At 49.7% G+C, this 17,128-nt stretch overlaps 1 protein-coding gene across 2 annotated transcripts in view; it reads left to right on the forward strand.

Annotated features, from left to right (window-relative positions):
• wdr93 (WD repeat domain 93) overlaps positions 1-17,128 on the forward strand; it is a 68,250-nt gene that overhangs the window by 40,189 nt on the left and 10,933 nt on the right. The gene's annotated exons all lie outside the window — the stretch shown is intronic.

The following is a 17,128-nucleotide window of genomic DNA, read 5'->3' on the forward strand; positions in this document are numbered from 1 at the left end:
ACCATTGTCTTAGTCCGCCTTATTGTCCGCCTCCCTGGCTTACTCACCATGGCCACCCCTCTCAATGACCCCACTGGACAGAGGGGCTGCTCGGGACAGAGGGGCAGCTCGGGACAGAGGTGAAGCAGCTGCTCGGGACAGAGGGACAACTGCTCGGGACAGAGGGGCAGCTGCTCGGGACAGAGGGGCGATAGCAGCTCGGGACAGAGGGGCGATAGCAGCTCGGGACAGAGGGGCGATAGCAGCTCGGGACAGAGGGGCGGCAGCTGCTCGGGACAGAGGGGCAGCTGCTCGGGACAGAGGGACAGCTGCTCGGGACAGAGGGGCGGCAGCAGCTTGGGACAGAGGGGCAGCTGCTCGGGCGGCCCCTGGCTGACTGACGGCACTGGCGGCCCCTGGCTTACTGGCGGCCCCTGGCTGACTGGCGGCACTGGCGGCCCCTGGCTTACTGGCGGCCCCTGGCTTACTGGCGGCACTGGCGGCCCCTGGCTGACTGGCGGCACTGGCGGCCCCTGGCTGACTGGCGGCACTGGCGGCCCCTGGCTGACTGGCGGCACTGGCGGCCCCTGGCTGACTGGCGGCACTGGCGGCCCCTGGCTGACTGGCGGCACTGGCGGCCCCTGGCTGACGGGCGGCACTGGCGGCCCCTGGCTGACGGGCGGCACTGGCGGCCCCTGGCTGACGGGCGGCACTGGCGGCCCCTGGCTGACGGGCGGCACTGGCGGCTCCTGGCAGACGGGCGGCACTGGCGGCTCCTGGCAGACGGGCGGCGTTGGCGGCTCCTGGCAGACGGGCGGCGTTGGCGGCGCTGGGCAGACGGACGGCGCTGGTGCCGCTGGGCAGACGGGAAGCTCAGCTGGCGCTGGGCAGACGGGAAGCTCAGCTGGCGCTGGGCAGACGGGAAGCTCCGGCAACGCTGGAGAAGAGGAAGGCCCTGGTAGCGCCGGAGAGGCGGGAGACTCCGGCAGCGGCGCCGGACAGGCGGGAGGCTCCGGCAGCGGCGCCGGACAGGCGGGAGGCTCCGGCAGCGGCGCCGGACAGGCGGGAGGCTCCGGCAGCGGCGCCGGACAGGCGGGAGGCTCCGGCAGCGGCGCCGGACAGGCGGGAGGCTCCGGCAGAGGCGCCGGACAGGCGGGAGGCTCCGGCAGAGGCGCCGGACAGGCGGGAGGCTCCGGCAGAGGCGCCGGACAGGCGGGAGGCTCCGGCAGAGGCGCCGGACAGGCGGGAGGCTCCGGCAGAGGCGCCGGACAGGCGGGAGGCTCCGGCAGCGGCGCCGGACAGGCGGGAGGCTCCGGCAGAGGCGCCGGACAGGCGGGAGGCTCCGGCAGAGGCGCCGGACAGGCGGGAGGCTCCGGCAGCGGCGCCGGACAGGCGGGAGGCTCCGGCAGAGGCGCCGGACAGGTGGGAGGCTCCGGCAGCGCTGGAGAGGAGGAAGCCCCTGTAAGGATGGGCCGGAGAGACAGCCTGGTACGGGGGGCTGCCACCGGAGGGCTGGTGCGTGGAGGTGGTGACGGATAGACCGGGCCGTGAAGGCGTACTGGAGATCTTGAGAGCAGGGCTGGCACCAACCGCCCTGGCTGGATCTTCACCCTAGCCCGGCAGATGTGGGGAGCTGGGATGTAGCGCACCGGGCTAAGCACGCGTACTGGGGACACCGTGCGCACAACTGCATAACACGGTGCCTGACCAGCACCACGCCCGCCACAGTTAGCACTGCTAGGAGCACTGTAGTGCTGAGATGGCACAGGACGTGCAAGGCTAGGGAGATGCACAGGAGGCCTGGTGCGTGAGGCTGGCACAGTCTTCACCAGACCCCTCGCACGCACCTCAGGATGAGTATGGAGAGCTGACCCCGGTGCCATTAAATCCCTGACACGCTCCGTCGGGCGAATGTCGTGCCTCATGCACCAAACCAGCAAGTCCCTCATATCACTCCCCTCCAATTTCCCCATTAACTCCTTCACAGTCTCTGCTTCGCTCACCTCCAACACCAGCTCTGGTTCTGAGCTCCTCCTTGGCTCCTCACGATAAACGGGGGGAGTTGGCTCAGGTCTGACTCCTGACTCTGCCACACTCCCCCTGTGCCCCCCCCCCCAAGAAATTTTTGGGGGTGACTCTCGGGCTTCCATCCGCTCTGCCGTGCTAGTTCCTCATAATGCCGCCTCTCTGCTTTTGCTGCCTCCAGCTCGGCCTTGGGGCGGCAATATTCTCCTGGCTCTGCCCAGGGTCCTTTCCCGTCTAGAATCTCCTCCCAAGTCCATCTCTCCAAGTAGTGCAGCCTCTCCCACTGCTGATTTTGCTGCTGCTGCTGTTGCTCCTGCTGCACCAGTCGCTTCTCCTGCTGCTGCTGTTGCTGCTGCCTCTGTTTACCACGCCGCTTGGTCCTTGGTAGGTGGGTGATTCTGTAAGGGCGTTCGTCTGTAGGAGGAGGAGAAGCGGACCAAAGCGCAGCGTGGTGGTTATTCATATTTTAATAAATCACTACACATGAACAAACTAACGAAAACAAGAAATGTGAGAACGCAAAACAGTCCTATCCTGTGACGACAAACACAGTGACAGGAACAATCACCCACAAACACACAGTGAAACCCAGGCTACCTAAGTATGATTCTCAATCAGAGACAACTAATGACACCTGCCTCTGATTGAGAACCATACTAGGCCGAAAACATAGAAATGCCCCAAAACATAGAAAAACAAACATAGACTGCCCACCCAACTCACGCCCTGACCATACTAAATAAATACAAAACAACAGAAATAGAGGTCAGAACGTGACAGGTAGTTAGTAATGTTGCTGGTTGTTAGTAATGTTGCTGGTAGATAGTAATGTTGCTTGTAGATAGTAATGTTGCTGGTAGATAGTAATGTTGCTGGTAGATAGTAATGTTGCTTGTAGATAGTAATGTTGCTTGTAGATAGTAATGTTGCTGGTAGTTAGTAGTGGCTCTGTAGTTAGTAATGTTGCTGGTAGTTAGTAGTGGCTCTGTAGTTAGTAATGTTGCTGCTAGTTAGTAATGTTGCTGGTAGTTAGTAGTGGCTCTGTAGATAGTAATGTTGCTGGTAGTTAGCAATGTTGGTGGTAGTTAGTATTGTTGCTGGTAGATAGTAATGTTGCTGGTAGTTAGTAATGTTGCTGGTAGATAGTAACGGCTCTGGTAGATAGTAACTACTCTGGTAGTTAGTAATGTTGCTGGTAGAGAGTAATGTTGCTGGTAGTTAGTATTGTTGCTGGTAGATAGTAACGGCTCTGGTAGATAGTAACTGCTCTGGTAGTTAGTAATATTGCTGGTAGAGAGTAATGTTGCTGGTAGATAGTAATGTTGCTGGTACATAGGTAACACTTCTGGTAGATAGTTACGGCTCTGGTAGATAGTAACGGCTCTGGTAGATAGTAATGTTGCTAGTAGTTAGTAATGTTGCAGGTAGTTAGTAATGTTGCTGGTAGTTAGTAATGTTGCTGGTAGTTAGTAATGTTGCTGGTACATAGTAACGGCTTTGGTAGATAGTAACGGCTCTGGTAGATAGTAACGGCTCTGGTAGATAGTAACGGGGCTGGTAGATAGTAACGGCTCTGGTAGATAGTAACGGCTCTGGTAGATAGTAACGGCTTTGGTAGATAGTAACGGGGCTGGTAGATAGTAATGTGGCTGGTAGTTAGTAATGTTGCTGGTAGTTAGTAATGTTGCTGGTAGTTAGTAAAGTTGCTGGTACATAGTAATGTTGCTGGTAGATAGTAACGGCTTTGGTAGATAGTAACGGGGCTGGTAGATAGTAATGTGGCTGGTAGTTAGTAATGTTGCTTGTAGTTACTAATGTTGCTGGTAGTTAGTAATGTTGCTGGTAGTTAGTAACGGCTCTGGTAGATAGTAACGGGGCTGGTAGATAGTAACGGGGCTGGTAGATAGTAACGGGGCTGGTAGATAGTAACGGGGCTGGTAGATAGTAACGGGGCTGGTAGATAGTAACGGGGCTGGTAGATAGTAACGGCTCTGGTAGATAGTAACGGGGCTGGTAGATAGTAACGGGGCTGGTAGATAGTAACGGGGCTGGTAGATAGTAACGGCTCTGGTAGATAGTAACGGCTCTGGTAGATAGTAACGGGGCTAGTACATAGTAATGTTGCTGGTAGATAGTAACGGCTCTGGTAGATAGTAACGGGGCTGGTGGATAGTAACGGCTCTGGTAGATAGTAACGGGGCTGGTAGATAGTAACGGCTCTGGTAGTGCTGAGATGGCACAGGACGTGCAAGGCTAGGGAGATGCACAGGAGGCCTGGTGCGTGAGGCTGGCACAGTCTTCACCAGACCCCTCGCACGCACCTCAGGATGAGTATGGAGAGCTGACCCCGGTGCCATTAAATCCCTGACACGCTCCGTCGGGCGAATGTCGTGCCTCATGCACCAAACCAGCAAGTCCCTCATATCACTCTCCTCCAATTTCCCCATTAACTCCTTCACAGTCTCTGCTTCGCTCACCTCCAACACCAGCTCTGGTTCTGAGCTCCTTCTTGGCTCCTCACGATAAACGGGGGGAGTTGGCTCAGGTCTGACTCCTGACTCTGCCACACTCCCCCTGTGCCCCCCCCCCAAGAAATTTTTGGGGGTGACTCTCGGGCTTCCATCCGCTCTGCCGTGCTAGTTCCTCATAATGCCGCCTCTCTGCTTTTGCTGCCTCCAGCTCGGCCTTGGGGCGGCAATATTCTCCTGGCTCTGCCCAGGGTCCTTTCCCGTCTAGAATCTCCTCCCAAGTCCATCTCTCCAAGTAGTGCAGCCTCTCCCACTGCTGATTTTGCTGCTGCTGCTGTTGCTCCTGCTGCACCAGTCGCTTCTCCTGCTGCTGCTGTTGCTGCTGCCTCTGTTTACCACGCCGCTTGGTCCTTGGTAGGTGGGTGATTCTGTAAGGGCGTTCGTCTGTAGGAGGAGGAGAAGCGGACCAAAGCGCAGCGTGGTGGTTATTCATATTTTAATAAATCACTACACATGAACAAACTAACGAAAACAAGAAATGTGAGAACGCAAAACAGTCCTATCCTGTGACGACAAACACAGTGACAGGAACAATCACCCACAAACACACAGTGAAACCCAGGCTACCTAAGTATGATTCTCAATCAGAGACAACTAATGACACCTGCCTCTGATTGAGAACCATACTAGGCCGAAAACATAGAAATGCCCCAAAACATAGAAAAACAAACATAGACTGCCCACCCAACTCACGCCCTGACCATACTAAATAAATACAAAACAACAGAAATAGAGGTCAGAACGTGACAGGTAGTTAGTAATGTTGCTGGTTGTTAGTAATGTTGCTGGTAGATAGTAATGTTGCTTGTAGATAGTAATGTTGCTGGTAGATAGTAATGTTGCTGGTAGATAGTAATGTTGCTTGTAGATAGTAATGTTGCTTGTAGATAGTAATGTTGCTGGTAGTTAGTAGTGGCTCTGTAGTTAGTAATGTTGCTGGTAGTTAGTAGTGGCTCTGTAGTTAGTAATGTTGCTGCTAGTTAGTAATGTTGCTGGTAGTTAGTAGTGGCTCTGTAGATAGTAATGTTGCTGGTAGTTAGCAATGTTGGTGGTAGTTAGTATTGTTGCTGGTAGATAGTAATGTTGCTGGTAGTTAGTAATGTTGCTGGTAGATAGTAACGGCTCTGGTAGATAGTAACTACTCTGGTAGTTAGTAATGTTGCTGGTAGAGAGTAATGTTGCTGGTAGTTAGTATTGTTGCTGGTAGATAGTAACTGCTCTGGTAGTTAGTAATATTGCTGGTAGAGAGTAATGTTGCTGGTAGATAGTAATGTTGCTGGTACATAGGTAACACTTCTGGTAGATAGTTACGGCTCTGGTAGATAGTAACGGCTCTGGTAGATAGTAATGTTGCTAGTAGTTAGTAATGTTGCAGGTAGTTAGTAATGTTGCTGGTAGTTAGTAATGTTGCTGGTAGTTAGTAATGTTGCTGGTACATAGTAACGGCTTTGGTAGATAGTAACGGCTCTGGTAGATAGTAACGGCTCTGGTAGATAGTAACGGGGCTGGTAGATAGTAACGGCTCTGGTAGATAGTAACGGCTTTGGTAGATAGTAACGGCTCTGGTAGATAGTAACGGCTTTGGTAGATAGTAACGTGGCTGGTAGTTAGTAATGTTGCTGGTAGTTAGTAATGTTGCTGGTAGTTAGTAATGTTGCTGGTAGTTAGTAAAGTTGCTGGTACATAGTAATGTTGCTGGTAGATAGTAACGGCTTTGGTAGATAGTAACGGGGCTGGTAGATAGTAATGTGGCTGGTAGTTAGTAATGTTGCTTGTAGTTACTAATGTTGCTGGTAGTTAGTAATGTTGCTGGTAGTTAGTAACGGCTCTGGTAGATAGTAACGGGGCTGGTAGATAGTAACGGGGCTGGTAGATAGTAACGGGGCTGGTAGATAGTAACGGCTCTGGTAGATAGTAACGGGGCTGGTAGATAGTAACGGGGCTGGTAGATAGTAACGGGGCTGGTAGATAGTAACGGGGCTGGTAGATAGTAACGGCTCTGGTAGATAGTAACGGCTCTGGTAGATAGTAACGGGGCTAGTACATAGTAATGTTGCTGGTAGATAGTAACGGCTCTGGTAGATAGTAACGGGGCTGGTGGATAGTAACGGCTCTGGTAGATAGTAACGGGGCTGGTAGATAGTAACGGCTCTGGTAGTGCTGAGATGGCACAGGACGTGCAAGGCTAGGGAGATGCACAGGAGGCCTGGTGCGTGAGGCTGGCACAGTCTTCACCAGACCCCTCGCACGCACCTCAGGATGAGTATGGAGAGCTGACCCCGGTGCCATTAAATCCCTGACACGCTCCGTCGGGCGAATGTCGTGCCTCATGCACCAAACCAGCAAGTCCCTCATATCACTCTCCTCCAATTTCCCCATTAACTCCTTCACAGTCTCTGCTTCGCTCACCTCCAACACCAGCTCTGGTTCTGAGCTCCTTCTTGGCTCCTCACGATAAACGGGGGGAGTTGGCTCAGGTCTGACTCCTGACTCTGCCACACTCCCCCTGTGCCCCCCCCCCAAGAAATTTTTGGGGGTGACTCTCGGGCTTCCATCCGCTCTGCCGTGCTAGTTCCTCATAATGCCGCCTCTCTGCTTTTGCTGCCTCCAGCTCGGCCTTGGGGCGGCAATATTCTCCTGGCTCTGCCCAGGGTCCTTTCCCGTCTAGAATCTCCTCCCAAGTCCATCTCTCCAAGTAGTGCAGCCTCTCCCACTGCTGATTTTGCTGCTGCTGCTGTTGCTCCTGCTGCACCAGTCGCTTCTCCTGCTGCTGCTGTTGCTGCTGCCTCTGTTTACCACGCCGCTTGGTCCTTGGTAGGTGGGTGATTCTGTAAGGGCGTTCGTCTGTAGGAGGAGGAGAAGCGGACCAAAGCGCAGCGTGGTGGTTATTCATATTTTAATAAATCACTACACATGAACAAACTAACGAAAACAAGAAATGTGAGAACGCAAAACAGTCCTATCCTGTGACGACAAACACAGTGACAGGAACAATCACCCACAAACACACAGTGAAACCCAGGCTACCTAAGTATGATTCTCAATCAGAGACAACTAATGACACCTGCCTCTGATTGAGAACCATACTAGGCCGAAAACATAGAAATGCCCCAAAACATAGAAAAACAAACATAGACTGCCCACCCAACTCACGCCCTGACCATACTAAATAAATACAAAACAACAGAAATAGAGGTCAGAACGTGACAGGTAGTTAGTAATGTTGCTGGTTGTTAGTAATGTTGCTGGTAGATAGTAATGTTGCTTGTAGATAGTAATGTTGCTGGTAGATAGTAATGTTGCTGGTAGATAGTAATGTTGCTTGTAGATAGTAATGTTGCTTGTAGATAGTAATGTTGCTTGTAGTTAGTAGTGGCTCTGTAGTTAGTAATGTTGCTGGTAGTTAGTAGTGGCTCTGTAGTTAGTAATGTTGCTGCTAGTTAGTAATGTTGCTGGTAGTTAGTAGTGGCTCTGTAGATAGTAATGTTGCTGGTAGTTAGCAATGTTGGTGGTAGTTAGTATTGTTGCTGGTAGATAGTAATGTTGCTGGTAGTTAGTAATGTTGCTGGTAGATAGTAACGGCTCTGGTAGATAGTAACTACTCTGGTAGTTAGTAATGTTGCTGGTAGAGAGTAATGTTGCTGGTAGTTAGTATTGTTGCTGGTAGATAGTAACTGCTCTGGTAGTTAGTAATATTGCTGGTAGAGAGTAATGTTGCTGGTAGATAGTAATGTTGCTGGTACATAGGTAACACTTCTGGTAGATAGTTACGGCTCTGGTAGATAGTAACGGCTCTGGTAGATAGTAATGTTGCTAGTAGTTAGTAATGTTGCAGGTAGTTAGTAATGTTGCTGGTAGTTAGTAATGTTGCTGGTAGTTAGTAATGTTGCTGGTACATAGTAACGGCTTTGGTAGATAGTAACGGCTCTGGTAGATAGTAACGGCTCTGGTAGATAGTAACGGGGCTGGTAGATAGTAACGGCTCTGGTAGATAGTAACGGCTTTGGTAGATAGTAACGGCTCTGGTAGATAGTAACGGCTTTGGTAGATAGTAACGTGGCTGGTAGTTAGTAATGTTGCTGGTAGTTAGTAATGTTGCTGGTAGTTAGTAATGTTGCTGGTAGTTAGTAAAGTTGCTGGTACATAGTAATGTTGCTGGTAGATAGTAACGGCTTTGGTAGATAGTAACGGGGCTGGTAGATAGTAATGTGGCTGGTAGTTAGTAATGTTGCTTGTAGTTACTAATGTTGCTGGTAGTTAGTAATGTTGCTGGTAGTTAGTAACGGCTCTGGTAGATAGTAACGGGGCTGGTAGATAGTAACGGGGCTGGTAGATAGTAACGGGGCTGGTAGATAGTAACGGCTCTGGTAGATAGTAACGGGGCTGGTAGATAGTAACGGGGCTGGTAGATAGTAACGGGGCTGGTAGATAGTAACGGGGCTGGTAGATAGTAACGGCTCTGGTAGATAGTAACGGCTCTGGTAGATAGTAACGGGGCTAGTACATAGTAATGTTGCTGGTAGATAGTAACGGCTCTGGTAGATAGTAACGGGGCTGGTGGATAGTAACGGCTCTGGTAGATAGTAACGGGGCTGGTAGATAGTAACGGCTCTGGTAGTGCTGAGATGGCACAGGACGTGCAAGGCTAGGGAGATGCACAGGAGGCCTGGTGCGTGAGGCTGGCACAGTCTTCACCAGACCCCTCGCACGCACCTCAGGATGAGTATGGAGAGCTGACCCCGGTGCCATTAAATCCCTGACACGCTCCGTCGGGCGAATGTCGTGCCTCATGCACCAAACCAGCAAGTCCCTCATATCACTCTCCTCCAATTTCCCCATTAACTCCTTCACAGTCTCTGCTTCGCTCACCTCCAACACCAGCTCTGGTTCTGAGCTCCTTCTTGGCTCCTCACGATAAACGGGGGGAGTTGGCTCAGGTCTGACTCCTGACTCTGCCACACTCCCCCTGTGCCCCCCCCCCAAGAAATTTTTGGGGGTGACTCTCGGGCTTCCATCCGCTCTGCCGTGCTAGTTCCTCATAATGCCGCCTCTCTGCTTTTGCTGCCTCCAGCTCGGCCTTGGGGCGGCAATATTCTCCTGGCTCTGCCCAGGGTCCTTTCCCGTCTAGAATCTCCTCCCAAGTCCATCTCTCCAAGTAGTGCAGCCTCTCCCACTGCTGATTTTGCTGCTGCTGCTGTTGCTCCTGCTGCACCAGTCGCTTCTCCTGCTGCTGCTGTTGCTGCTGCCTCTGTTTACCACGCCGCTTGGTCCTTGGTAGGTGGGTGATTCTGTAAGGGCGTTCGTCTGTAGGAGGAGGAGAAGCGGACCAAAGCGCAGCGTGGTGGTTATTCATATTTTAATAAATCACTACACATGAACAAACTAACGAAAACAAGAAATGTGAGAACGCAAAACAGTCCTATCCTGTGACGACAAACACAGTGACAGGAACAATCACCCACAAACACACAGTGAAACCCAGGCTACCTAAGTATGATTCTCAATCAGAGACAACTAATGACACCTGCCTCTGATTGAGAACCATACTAGGCCGAAAACATAGAAATGCCCCAAAACATAGAAAAACAAACATAGACTGCCCACCCAACTCACGCCCTGACCATACTAAATAAATACAAAACAACAGAAATAGAGGTCAGAACGTGACAGGTAGTTAGTAATGTTGCTGGTTGTTAGTAATGTTGCTGGTAGATAGTAATGTTGCTTGTAGATAGTAATGTTGCTGGTAGATAGTAATGTTGCTGGTAGATAGTAATGTTGCTTGTAGATAGTAATGTTGCTTGTAGATAGTAATGTTGCTGGTAGTTAGTAGTGGCTCTGTAGTTAGTAATGTTGCTGGTAGTTAGTAGTGGCTCTGTAGTTAGTAATGTTGCTGCTAGTTAGTAATGTTGCTGGTAGTTAGTAGTGGCTCTGTAGATAGTAATGTTGCTGGTAGTTAGCAATGTTGGTGGTAGTTAGTATTGTTGCTGGTAGATAGTAATGTTGCTGGTAGTTAGTAATGTTGCTGGTAGATAGTAACGGCTCTGGTAGATAGTAACTACTCTGGTAGTTAGTAATGTTGCTGGTAGAGAGTAATGTTGCTGGTAGTTAGTATTGTTGCTGGTAGATAGTAACTGCTCTGGTAGTTAGTAATATTGCTGGTAGAGAGTAATGTTGCTGGTAGATAGTAATGTTGCTGGTACATAGGTAACACTTCTGGTAGATAGTTACGGCTCTGGTAGATAGTAACGGCTCTGGTAGATAGTAATGTTGCTAGTAGTTAGTAATGTTGCAGGTAGTTAGTAATGTTGCTGGTAGTTAGTAATGTTGCTGGTAGTTAGTAATGTTGCTGGTACATAGTAACGGCTTTGGTAGATAGTAACGGCTCTGGTAGATAGTAACGGCTCTGGTAGATAGTAACGGGGCTGGTAGATAGTAACGGCTCTGGTAGATAGTAACGGCTTTGGTAGATAGTAACGGCTCTGGTAGATAGTAACGGCTTTGGTAGATAGTAACGTGGCTGGTAGTTAGTAATGTTGCTGGTAGTTAGTAATGTTGCTGGTAGTTAGTAATGTTGCTGGTAGTTAGTAAAGTTGCTGGTACATAGTAATGTTGCTGGTAGATAGTAACGGCTTTGGTAGATAGTAACGGGGCTGGTAGATAGTAATGTGGCTGGTAGTTAGTAATGTTGCTTGTAGTTACTAATGTTGCTGGTAGTTAGTAATGTTGCTGGTAGTTAGTAACGGCTCTGGTAGATAGTAACGGGGCTGGTAGATAGTAACGGGGCTGGTAGATAGTAACGGGGCTGGTAGATAGTAACGGCTCTGGTAGATAGTAACGGGGCTGGTAGATAGTAACGGGGCTGGTAGATAGTAACGGGGCTGGTAGATAGTAACGGGGCTGGTAGATAGTAACGGCTCTGGTAGATAGTAACGGCTCTGGTAGATAGTAACGGCTCTGGTAGATAGTAATGTTGCTGGTAGATAGTAACGGCTCTGGTAGATAGTAACGGGGCTGGTGGATAGTAACGGCTCTGGTAGATAGTAACGGGGCTGGTAGATAGTAACGGCTCTGGTAGTGCTGAGATGGCACAGGACGTGCAAGGCTAGGGAGATGCACAGGAGGCCTGGTGCGTGAGGCTGGCACAGTCTTCACCAGACCCCTCGCACGCACCTCAGGATGAGTATGGAGAGCTGACCCCGGTGCCATTAAATCCCTGACACGCTCCGTCGGGCGAATGTCGTGCCTCATGCACCAAACCAGCAAGTCCCTCATATCACTCTCCTCCAATTTCCCCATTAACTCCTTCACAGTCTCTGCTTCGCTCACCTCCAACACCAGCTCTGGTTCTGAGCTCCTTCTTGGCTCCTCACGATAAACGGGGGGAGTTGGCTCAGGTCTGACTCCTGACTCTGCCACACTCCCCCTGTGCCCCCCCCCCAAGAAATTTTTGGGGGTGACTCTCGGGCTTCCATCCGCTCTGCCGTGCTAGTTCCTCATAATGCCGCCTCTCTGCTTTTGCTGCCTCCAGCTCGGCCTTGGGGCGGCAATATTCTCCTGGCTCTGCCCAGGGTCCTTTCCCGTCTAGAATCTCCTCCCAAGTCCATCTCTCCAAGTAGTGCAGCCTCTCCCACTGCTGATTTTGCTGCTGCTGCTGTTGCTCCTGCTGCACCAGTCGCTTCTCCTGCTGCTGCTGTTGCTGCTGCCTCTGTTTACCACGCCGCTTGGTCCTTGGTAGGTGGGTGATTCTGTAAGGGCGTTCGTCTGTAGGAGGAGGAGAAGCGGACCAAAGCGCAGCGTGGTGGTTATTCATATTTTAATAAATCACTACACATGAACAAACTAACGAAAACAAGAAATGTGAGAACGCAAAACAGTCCTATCCTGTGACGACAAACACAGTGACAGGAACAATCACCCACAAACACACAGTGAAACCCAGGCTACCTAAGTATGATTCTCAATCAGAGACAACTAATGACACCTGCCTCTGATTGAGAACCATACTAGGCCGAAAACATAGAAATGCCCCAAAACATAGAAAAACAAACATAGACTGCCCACCCAACTCACGCCCTGACCATACTAAATAAATACAAAACAACAGAAATAGAGGTCAGAACGTGACAGGTAGTTAGTAATGTTGCTGGTTGTTAGTAATGTTGCTGGTAGATAGTAATGTTGCTTGTAGATAGTAATGTTGCTGGTAGATAGTAATGTTGCTGGTAGATAGTAATGTTGCTTGTAGATAGTAATGTTGCTTGTAGATAGTAATGTTGCTGGTAGTTAGTAGTGGCTCTGTAGTTAGTAATGTTGCTGGTAGTTAGTAGTGGCTCTGTAGTTAGTAATGTTGCTGCTAGTTAGTAATGTTGCTGGTAGTTAGTAGTGGCTCTGTAGATAGTAATGTTGCTGGTAGTTAGCAATGTTGGTGGTAGTTAGTATTGTTGCTGGTAGATAGTAATGTTGCTGGTAGTTAGTAATGTTGCTGGTAGATAGTAACGGCTCTGGTAGATAGTAACTACTCTGGTAGTTAGTAATGTTGCTGGTAGAGAGTAATGTTGCTGGTAGTTAGTATTGTTGCTGGTAGATAGTAACTGCTCTGGTAGTTAGTAATATTGCTGGTAGAGAGTAATGTTGCTGGTAGATAGTAATGTTGCTGGTACATAGGTAACACTTCTGGTAGATAGTTACGGCTCTGGTAGATAGTAACGGCTCTGGTAGATAGTAATGTTGCTAGTAGTTAGTAATGTTGCAGGTAGTTAGTAATGTTGCTGGTAGTTAGTAATGTTGCTGGTAGTTAGTAATGTTGCTGGTACATAGTAACGGCTTTGGTAGATAGTAACGGCTCTGGTAGATAGTAACGGCTCTGGTAGATAGTAACGGGGCTGGTAGATAGTAACGGCTCTGGTAGATAGTAACGGCTTTGGTAGATAGTAACGGCTCTGGTAGATAGTAACGGCTTTGGTAGATAGTAACGTGGCTGGTAGTTAGTAATGTTGCTGGTAGTTAGTAATGTTGCTGGTAGTTAGTAATGTTGCTGGTAGTTAGTAAAGTTGCTGGTACATAGTAATGTTGCTGGTAGATAGTAACGGCTTTGGTAGATAGTAACGGGGCTGGTAGATAGTAATGTGGCTGGTAGTTAGTAATGTTGCTTGTAGTTACTAATGTTGCTGGTAGTTAGTAATGTTGCTGGTAGTTAGTAACGGCTCTGGTAGATAGTAACGGGGCTGGTAGATAGTAACGGGGCTGGTAGATAGTAACGGGGCTGGTAGATAGTAACGGCTCTGGTAGATAGTAACGGGGCTGGTAGATAGTAACGGGGCTGGTAGATAGTAACGGGGCTGGTAGATAGTAACGGGGCTGGTAGATAGTAACGGCTCTGGTAGATAGTAACGGCTCTGGTAGATAGTAACGGGGCTAGTACATAGTAATGTTGCTGGTAGATAGTAACGGCTCTGGTAGATAGTAACGGGGCTGGTGGATAGTAACGGCTCTGGTAGATAGTAACGGGGCTGGTAGATAGTAACGGCTCTGGTAGTGCTGAGATGGCACAGGACGTGCAAGGCTAGGGAGATGCACAGGAGGCCTGGTGCGTGAGGCTGGCACAGTCTTCACCAGACCCCTCGCACGCACCTCAGGATGAGTATGGAGAGCTGACCCCGGTGCCATTAAATCCCTGACACGCTCCGTCGGGCGAATGTCGTGCCTCATGCACCAAACCAGCAAGTCCCTCATATCACTCTCCTCCAATTTCCCCATTAACTCCTTCACAGTCTCTGCTTCGCTCACCTCCAACACCAGCTCTGGTTCTGAGCTCCTTCTTGGCTCCTCACGATAAACGGGGGGAGTTGGCTCAGGTCTGACTCCTGACTCTGCCACACTCCCCCTGTGCCCCCCCCCCCAAGAAATTTTTGGGGGTGACTCTCGGGCTTCCATCCGCTCTGCCGTGCTAGTTCCTCATAATGCCGCCTCTCTGCTTTTGCTGCCTCCAGCTCGGCCTTGGGGCGGCAATATTCTCCTGGCTCTGCCCAGGGTCCTTTCCCGTCTAGAATCTCCTCCCAAGTCCATCTCTCCAAGTAGTGCAGCCTCTCCCACTGCTGATTTTGCTGCTGCTGCTGTTGCTCCTGCTGCACCAGTCGCTTCTCCTGCTGCTGCTGTTGCTGCTGCCTCTGTTTACCACGCCGCTTGGTCCTTGGTAGGTGGGTGATTCTGTAAGGGCGTTCGTCTGTAGGAGGAGGAGAAGCGGACCAAAGCGCAGCGTGGTGGTTATTCATATTTTAATAAATCACTACACATGAACAAACTAACGAAAACAAGAAATGTGAGAACGCAAAACAGTCCTATCCTGTGACGACAAACACAGTGACAGGAACAATCACCCACAAACACACAGTGAAACCCAGGCTACCTAAGTATGATTCTCAATCAGAGACAACTAATGACACCTGCCTCTGATTGAGAACCATACTAGGCCGAAAACATAGAAATGCCCCAAAACATAGAAAAACAAACATAGACTGCCCACCCAACTCACGCCCTGACCATACTAAATAAATACAAAACAACAGAAATAGAGGTCAGAACGTGACAGGTAGTTAGTAATGTTGCTGGTTGTTAGTAATGTTGCTGGTAGATAGTAATGTTGCTTGTAGATAGTAATGTTGCTGGTAGATAGTAATGTTGCTGGTAGATAGTAATGTTGCTTGTAGATAGTAATGTTGCTTGTAGATAGTAATGTTGCTTGTAGTTAGTAGTGGCTCTGTAGTTAGTAATGTTGCTGGTAGTTAGTAGTGGCTCTGTAGTTAGTAATGTTGCTGCTAGTTAGTAATGTTGCTGGTAGTTAGTAGTGGCTCTGTAGATAGTAATGTTGCTGGTAGTTAGCAATGTTGGTGGTAGTTAGTATTGTTGCTGGTAGATAGTAATGTTGCTGGTAGTTAGTAATGTTGCTGGTAGATAGTAACGGCTCTGGTAGATAGTAACTACTCTGGTAGTTAGTAATGTTGCTGGTAGAGAGTAATGTTGCTGGTAGTTAGTATTGTTGCTGGTAGATAGTAACTGCTCTGGTAGTTAGTAATATTGCTGGTAGAGAGTAATGTTGCTGGTAGATAGTAATGTTGCTGGTACATAGGTAACACTTCTGGTAGATAGTTACGGCTCTGGTAGATAGTAACGGCTCTGGTAGATAGTAATGTTGCTAGTAGTTAGTAATGTTGCAGGTAGTTAGTAATGTTGCTGGTAGTTAGTAATGTTGCTGGTAGTTAGTAATGTTGCTGGTACATAGTAACGGCTTTGGTAGATAGTAACGGCTCTGGTAGATAGTAACGGCTCTGGTAGATAGTAACGGGGCTGGTAGATAGTAACGGCTCTGGTAGATAGTAACGGCTTTGGTAGATAGTAACGGCTCTGGTAGATAGTAACGGCTTTGGTAGATAGTAACGTGGCTGGTAGTTAGTAATGTTGCTGGTAGTTAGTAATGTTGCTGGTAGTTAGTAATGTTGCTGGTAGTTAGTAAAGTTGCTGGTACATAGTAATGTTGCTGGTAGATAGTAACGGCTTTGGTAGATAGTAACGGGGCTGGTAGATAGTAATGTGGCTGGTAGTTAGTAATGTTGCTTGTAGTTACTAATGTTGCTGGTAGTTAGTAATGTTGCTGGTAGTTAGTAACGGCTCTGGTAGATAGTAACGGGGCTGGTAGATAGTAACGGGGCTGGTAGATAGTAACGGGGCTGGTAGATAGTAACGGGGCTGGTAGATAGTAACGGGGCTGGTAGATAGTAACGGGGCTGGTAGATAGTAACGGGGCTGGTAGATAGTAACGGCTCTGGTAGATAGTAACGGGGCTGGTAGATAGTAACGGCTCTGGTAGATAGTAACGGCTCTGGTAGATAGTAACGGGGCTAGTACATAGTAATGTTGCTGGTAGATAGTAACGGCTCTGGTAGATAGTAACGGGGCTGGTGGATAGTAACGGCTCTGGTAGATAGTAACGGGGCTGGTAGATAGTAACGGGGCTGGTAGTGCTGAGATGGCACAGGACGTGCAAGGCTAGGGAGATGCACAGGAGGCCTGGTGCGTGAGGCTGGCACAGTCTTCACCAGACCCCTCGCACGCACCTCAGGATGAGTATGGAGAGCTGACCCCGGTGCCATTAAATCCCTGACACGCTCCGTCGGGCGAATGTCGTGCCTCATGCACCAAACCAGCAAGTCCCTCATATCACTCTCCTCCAATTTCCCCATTAACTCCTTCACAGTCTCTGCTTCGCTCACCTCCAACACCAGCTCTGGTTCTGAGCTCCTTCTTGGCTCCTCACGATAAACGGGGGGAGTTGGCTCAGGTCTGACTCCTGACTCTGCCACACTCCCCCTGTGCCCCCCCCCCAAGAAATTTTTGGGGGTGACTCTCGGGCTTCCATCCGCTCTGCCGTGCTAGTTCCTCATAATGCCGCCTCTCTGCTTTTGCTGCCTCCAGCTCGGCGTTGGGGCGGCAATATTCTCCTGGCTCTGCCCAGGGTCCTTTCCCGTCTAGAATCTCCTCCCAAGTCCATCTCTCCAAGTAGTGCAGCCTCTCCCACTGCTGATTTTGCTGCTGCTGCT

Source organism: Oncorhynchus mykiss, chromosome 26 (assembly GCF_057628025.1).
Source record: "Oncorhynchus mykiss isolate SJ-2025 chromosome 26, ASM5762802v1, whole genome shotgun sequence".
Taxonomy (NCBI): Eukaryota; Metazoa; Chordata; class Actinopteri; order Salmoniformes; family Salmonidae; genus Oncorhynchus; species Oncorhynchus mykiss.